Raw genomic sequence first — 7615 nt, 5'->3', positions numbered from 1 at the left:
CGAAGTGAATGAGTTCAGCTTAGTTTTACAATGAGTTAAAAATGAATCATGTTGGCTACTTATGTGAACACACCCCCTAAGATGATCGCACATGCCAATAAGTAAATTCTTTTACAAGATAATATTTTAATAATGATTTCATAATGCTGAACCTTACACATTCATCCAAATCATCACATTTATATCTATTACTTACATTTAAAACTGTCTCTTTGCAGTAAAAAAACATAATTTGAAGAGTAATTTTATATTATAAAAATAGTATCTATAACATACAATTTAAAAAATAAAGAATCTCAAAGGATTAGTAGATAAAGTTGTCTCTTATTGTGAAATGACTATTTTAGCTTTTGGTTTGAAGTTTAATGATTAACCCTAAACATTTGAAATTCAAGAACAAGAGAGATATGCATCTGCAGAGTGGAAATAAAGAAAAATAAAAAAGAAAGAGAAAGATTTGCCTAAAGAAATTGAGAATAATGAATTAAGAGAAGAATGAGAAATGTTAGAGAAGAGAGCAGAAAAAGCGGTGTTTGGGACTAAAACTGTTTATGGATGACTGCAAAGGAGGGGAAGATGAGAAAAGAGAAACAAGAAAAATAAAAAGAGAGAAGAAGCAAGTGAAAGGGAACAGAATTTGGTCCTCCCACCCATTGATCTCACCATTTGGGGATCAAATCAGCTTCATTTCCTTCACCATGTCTTGTAGCTTCCAAGCATCAAGTTCCCTGTCGGCAACTATAACTAACTTTTACTAATTTTTAAAACAAATGCACTGCTCAAATTTGTTTTCGCTTGGGTTTTTTTCTCCCTTGATTATATTTCATAATGTTTGTTGCATTCCTTTTATTAAATTTCATTTTTATTTTTAGGCATATTATTTTTTTAATTTTTTGTTTTTTGTTTAGCATGATATTTTATGATAGTTATGTGTTAGATAACCTCTTTCATTTTTTTTAGTAATTTTTTTCATCAAAACATGCTAAAATAAATTTGGCATTGAGTTTTTTTTTTTTTTTTATTCACTGAAGTATGATTGAGATTTTTTTTTAACTTTATATTTGCTTTTTAATTCTTCCAATTATATTTCATATATTTTTAATCCACATTAATATTTATACTTTCCTTTTTATTTAACAGAAAATTTTGTGTTGAATAAATATTAGGTTGTCTCTTTCATTATATTATACTTTTAGTAATTTTTTCAATTAAAGCAGGCAAGAAAATATTTGTTATTAGATTTTTATTTTTTAAATTAAAATATTATCTATAATATGCAATTTAAGTTGTTTGGACTTTAATAATCTCAACAAATTTTGTATGAATTTTATTTTTGATTTGTTTTATTGATCATAACTTGAAACTTTAAATTTATCACTTAAGAATTTATTTTCTTTTTTATTTGAAATTTTTTCCTTATGAGTCCATTGTGGTTTGTGTTATTTGATATAACATCCTTTGAATCATTAACTTTAATTAAACCAATGAAAATATATTCTATTTGTTTTAGACATTATCTACAAATTGTTATAATCAATGAAATATTATTGAGTCTAAAAGTCAATTGAAATTATTTTTTCTAAGTTCTTCTGTTTGCTTATACGTCCAGAACATCAGTGAATTAATAAGGGTATTAGTATTTTAGACATCACGTTGTATAAATTTAAAAGGGATTATTGCATTTTTGTTCTGAGGAATGGCTTTTCATAATGATTATTGATGATGCAATCAAGAAACAAAGGAATTGACATCAAATGTACCCAAAAAAAAAAGAATTGGCACAAGGTACGAATCTTTTTTAGGTTAATACTATGCAATATGAGAATCATTTTAAATTTTTAATAGTGTATTAGTAATTTTATTATTATGCTTTTATTTATGAGGAATTTATCAGAATTATTCATAATATAACAAGATACTACAGTTGTTGATTGTTGGACTTCATTTGCTTCTATGATCAAGATTTCAAAATTTTATGACAAAGACTGATATTGATATTTAATGCACAAAAATAGTTATCAGAAAATTGAAATAGAGTAAAAATAAAGTTTCCAGGTAGTGAAAAAATGAATATTGGAATTCAATATTTTTGCTCTTAATGTTATGATGTGTACTAAGTTAATACTGATGAGAAATCATTGTTGTATAATTTAAAAAACATTTGATAAGATAAATAATTTCAATTCAGATTCAAATAGCTGTCATAACTATGTGATTTGCTACATTTTGATTATTTCATTGAAACACATAATTTGCTTTCAATTATATATAAGCTATAAGGCACTTATTTACAGTTATGGAGCAAATGAATATAGGAAAAATAAGATTTTGATTAGGAGTTTTTATTTACTTTTTGTATTCTTTTATTGATTTAGTTTTTTATAAATGTTATTTTGTTTGTAGATCTCATGTAAATGGTATTCCTATTAGAAAGGTTAAGGGAACAACAACATAAATAGAGATAACATCTATAACTAAATGTCTATGTGATTGTGTCTTTAATAGCATGGTATAAAACCTTCACTATGTTTGGATAGATATTAATTAATAAAAGAAAGGAAAAAAAAGTTTTTTAAAGAAAAAGAAAGGGTACATGTACCTTTTATTTGGATAGTTAAAATTAATAAAATAGAAGAAAATAAAAGAATTATAACAATCATTATTTGAATAAATAGTGAAAAAAAAGAAATAATTCATTATAATACTTTTCCAATTATAACATTTTTTTATAAAATAACATATAATATACAAATAAATCTTTATACTATCTAGCTTATAAAAATAAATCTTTTTAAATAAAATTGAACATGGTTAATACAGTAAATGCATTAACTAATTATTGATTTACTTTTAATTTTATATTTAATTCAGTATTTTATTTTATTTTGACGATATTTTGGCTTATTTGATTATTAAGATTTGAAAAATCATAAAATGTTTATAAACTGTGATATTATATAAAATGCTCATAAAAAGAAATTATTTTTGTAGAAAGTGTCAATTATATAATCAAATCTAATGTCATAACAAAAATATAGATATAATAATCTTTTTATAAAAAATTTTTTTTTCAACTTTCCTTTCTTTAGCTTTTCTTCCAAATTGAGGTATTAGAAAAATAAGGATTACAAAGAGAATTAAAGGTTATTGAGTTTTAATCTCTTTCTTTTCATTTAAATTAAAAATTTATTCAAACAAAGAAAGGGTTTTTTTTTTTCCATTACTTTCATTTATTTCTTTTCCTTTCCTTTTCCTCCCCTCAATCCAAACATAGTGTTAAAGAAAAGTGCCTTTTATGCATATGTTATTTTGTAATTTAATAATGATAAAACTTCAAACTGATTATGGTTCATTGATGTAAATACTCAAAACCCTTATACTTCTATAATTATTTTATTGTTCTATTTTTCTCATTAATCTTTCAATATATTGCATTGGTAGTCTTCAAATCTATATAACAATATATAAAGTAACCTATCATGGAAATGAAGGTAATGCCTTTTTAATTATTTGATAATTGTTTGCTATGTGTTTAAATTTACTATAATACCCCTCTTTCAGTCAAAATTATTATAATGCACTATCTATTATAATTATTGAAATACCTCTCTTATCATAAAATTAATCAAAATTACTATAATGTTCCATCTATCATAATCACTTAAATGCCCCTTATACCATAATTGGCTAAAGTTATTATAATCTTTCTCCTACTATAATTACGAAAATATCATTTTATGATAACTCTCATACTATAATTACGAGAATACCCTTCCTACCATAATTAACCAAATTTACTATAATATCCATATTAAATTTTAATATGATATAAAATTAAATCATTAAAATACCTTAGTTGTTGCTTCATAGAAATTTGACATGTGGTATTTTATGTAGATTACTATAAAAACCTTATTATATTACATATTAGATTAATTACATAAGAGTTAACTATATATTAAATTATTATAATAAAATAAAAATTAAAAATATAATATGATAAAAATCTATTTAATATATAAAAAGTAATCTCTTTCGAAAAGTATTATAATGTCTCTCTAATTATTTGATTTAAACTTCTATCTAGTTAGGATTAAACCCTTGACATTTTGCTAATGGGATTCAAATTTTTTATTTGTTACAAATCAATATTCAAACTCTGTGAAATTATTCATTTGAACAAGGAGTTAATATGTGTCTCTTATGTTCCATTTGGTTATGTGAGTGATTGAATGCATAAGATGACATGTAACATTTGAACTACTAAACATTTAATTTTTAGTATTAAATTTGATAAATACTAAATATGAATTATAAAAATTATTTGATAATTTATTAAAAAATAAAGTTCGAATGCTAATATCTATACTACCATTTATAAAAAAAAAAAAAAATCCCAAAGGATTCTAAGGTTGCCACGTATATGATTTTTTGTGTTGGTTTTTCACGATTTTTCCCTTATTTGGTTTCAACAAGAAAACCAACACAAAAAGAAAACAAAAAAAGCATGGTTTCAGTGAGACAAAATGGATCTTTCTCTGGTAATAAAAGATCATTTTCTTCTGATGATAAGCCTCTGTCTCCAAAATGGTAGAAGGTGTCAACATAAAACGCATCTGAAGATGATTTTTATATTAACTTTTGGGTTTTGAGAATTGACTTTTTAGTGAGTTTTTATCTCAGATGGAAAATGTAAAAAAACCATTGCCAGTTTCAGAAAGTTCCAAAGATATGTGCATGCCACCTATTGTGGATCTCAAAGATTGTAGGAATGATGAAGCTCTGATCACCGGAGAAAACATGAATGTCAAAAAAGGTGAGACATCATCGGTTATTGTTGCAGTGGCAGCACCGATTGCTAATGGTTAGTTGTTAGTTTTAAGCTCTCCATAATTGTTAAATTTATTTGCAATTTGAGTTTCATTTTAGTGAATTTGGATTTGCATTTGAGTTTTAAGACGTGTCATATCTTAAAATTTCTTACTATCACTTTCAATGAGGTTTGGATTTACTTTTTAGTTATTTTCTTTCTCTTTATGCTTTGATTTAGTTATTTTCACCATCAAAATTGCATTAAAAATTTTAATTTGTGACACTTGATTTGGTTTTATTGTTTCTAGTCAAAATTTTTGAGTTTTTTTTTATTTTCGGTGATCTTTTTCAAATTATAGATTTGTTATGTTTGTTATTTTATGTTGTGTTTTTTAAAACCTTTCAAGGTGAAATTTTTTTCTTGAACAACTAAAAGTTACCTTTTTGTATTTCTTTAGGATAAATAGAAACAACAATCCAATTTTCTTTATATAGCTTTAGGTAGCTACACTTTGCCTTAAACTAGGTTAGTAAAAATTATGAACTTGGCCAAATGAGCATTTAAATAGGAACAACACATTGGCAAATGGCAATTATGAAGTAGGTTTTAGTTTCGAGTTGTTGTGTTATGTTACATTTTGCCAATTGCCCAAATGATTTCAAGTCAGATAAAAAAGTTGAAATGTTATCAAACAGGCCTAATGCTTACAGCCTGTAAAGTTATAGCCTTAATAAGCTTGCTTAACACTCCAGCCTTTTTGTTTGTGTTTTTAATTTTCTTTTTTAGTTAATGTGCTTTCTCCTTTTATTGATTGTTAGTATCCTGATATTGTATAGGTTATCTCAATAATGTAAACATTACAGCATTAACTCTTAATTCAAATGGATGGTTAAAGACTGGTGATCTTTACTACATCGATGATAATGGCTTCATGTTTGTTGTTGATAAATTGAATGAGCTAATTAAAAATAAAAGATACTAGGTGGATTAAGCATCTGAGTTGTGGATAGTTAATTTGATGATATTTTTTGCTTTAATGGCCTTGTTTGCATTGTTGTAGGTGTTTCCTATTGAACTGGAGGTTTTGTTACTTTCTCACCCAGAGATTTCTGATGCTACTATCATATCGTAAGTTTCCCTTTTCAATGATTTATATGGAGTTAGCTTGAAACTCCATTTCTCATACATGATACACAAATTTTTCATTATTAATAGAAAAGTATGTTTCATGAGGAAGCAAGATAGACTCTGCAACACTTGTATCTTTAATTTGATCTATTTTAATATTATGATTTTAATATCTTATGGTTTCAGTAATCATGAACGATTTTGTTTATAATCATAAACAATTTTTTTCATTAAAAATTACTTAGTTTTCTTTTTTCCCTTATGTCATATGCTTTGTACTACTAATTTTAGAAATGAAAGTTTGTGCTGACACCATAGTAGGGAAAAAAAGATGTGTTCTTGCATGTTTTCAAGATGTTTCGAGTAAGCAGTATTGGTTTTTTTTTATCAATGCTTCTAATAGAATGGTTATACCAAAATTCATAACTTTTACATTTTTGTTTCAGCTTGAACTTCATGCAATTTTGCAATTATCTATGTGCAAGCTATAAAGCATCATAGTACAATTGAAGATGGAACAATCTACCTAAGCACTCTTTTTTTTGTGCTTAACTCAATTATTTTCACTTGATTTTTTGGGCTTCCATTGACCATAGATAAGTTTCCAATTTAATAGAATATAAAAAATTATTGTAACAAACAGTGTGAAGTCAGGCTTCACACATTAGTATTTATATTATTAGAAAAGTACTCATGCATAGCCATGGGTAAATTTGTCAATTTGTATATATGTATTATGTAAAATAGATGAATTTTGTGTATTTGTATTGTATTTTGCATGAAAATTGCATGTTACAATTCATGTCGATACAAAAAATATAAAATACCTTAGTCGTTGCTTAATAGAATTTTGACATGTGATATTTTATGCAAATTACTATAAAAACCTTAATAAATTACATATTAAATTAATTACATAAGAGTTAATTATATATGAAATTATTTTAATAAAATAAAATTTAAAAATATAATATGATAAATATATATAATATATAAAAGGTAATCTCCTTCAAAAATTATTATAATGTCTCTCTAATTATTTGATTTAAACTTCTTTGTAGTTGGGATTAAACCTTTGGCATTTTGCTTGTAGGATTCAGACATTTTATTTGTTACAAATCAAGATTCGAACTTTGCAAAATTCTTCATTTAAACAAAGAGTTAATACGTGTCTCCCACGCTCCGTTTGGTTATGTGAGTGATTGAATACATAAGATGACATGTAATATTTGAAGTACTAAATATTTAATTTTTAGTATTAAATTTGATAAATACTAAATATGATTTATAAAAATTATTTGATATTTTATTAAAAAATAAAGTTTGAATGCTAAAGTATTTATATTATTATAAAGTTACTCATGTGTAGCCATGGGTAAATTTGTCAATTCATATATTTGAGTTATGTAAAACAGATGAAATTTGTGTATTCGTATAATATTTTATATGAAAATTGCGAGTCACAATTCATGTCGAAATGAAAAATATAAATTACATTTTTGGGTTTTTGTTAAGCCCATATATGTTTTTTGCTAAAATTTTAATCAATGTCATTTTCATATTTTTTTCATACCGTTTTCGTATTGTATCACCTTATCATATTTTGAATTATTTGATCTAGCCACATATCAAAATTTTTTTGCTTTGCCATATCTATTAAATCAACATTATAAA

Source organism: Durio zibethinus, chromosome 16, assembly GCF_047325235.1.
Source record: "Durio zibethinus cultivar Kanyao isolate XHJ-2024 chromosome 16, ASM4732523v1, whole genome shotgun sequence".
Lineage (NCBI taxonomy): Eukaryota > Viridiplantae > Streptophyta > Magnoliopsida > Malvales > Malvaceae > Durio > Durio zibethinus.
Note: the sequence above shows the minus strand (reverse complement) of the source record.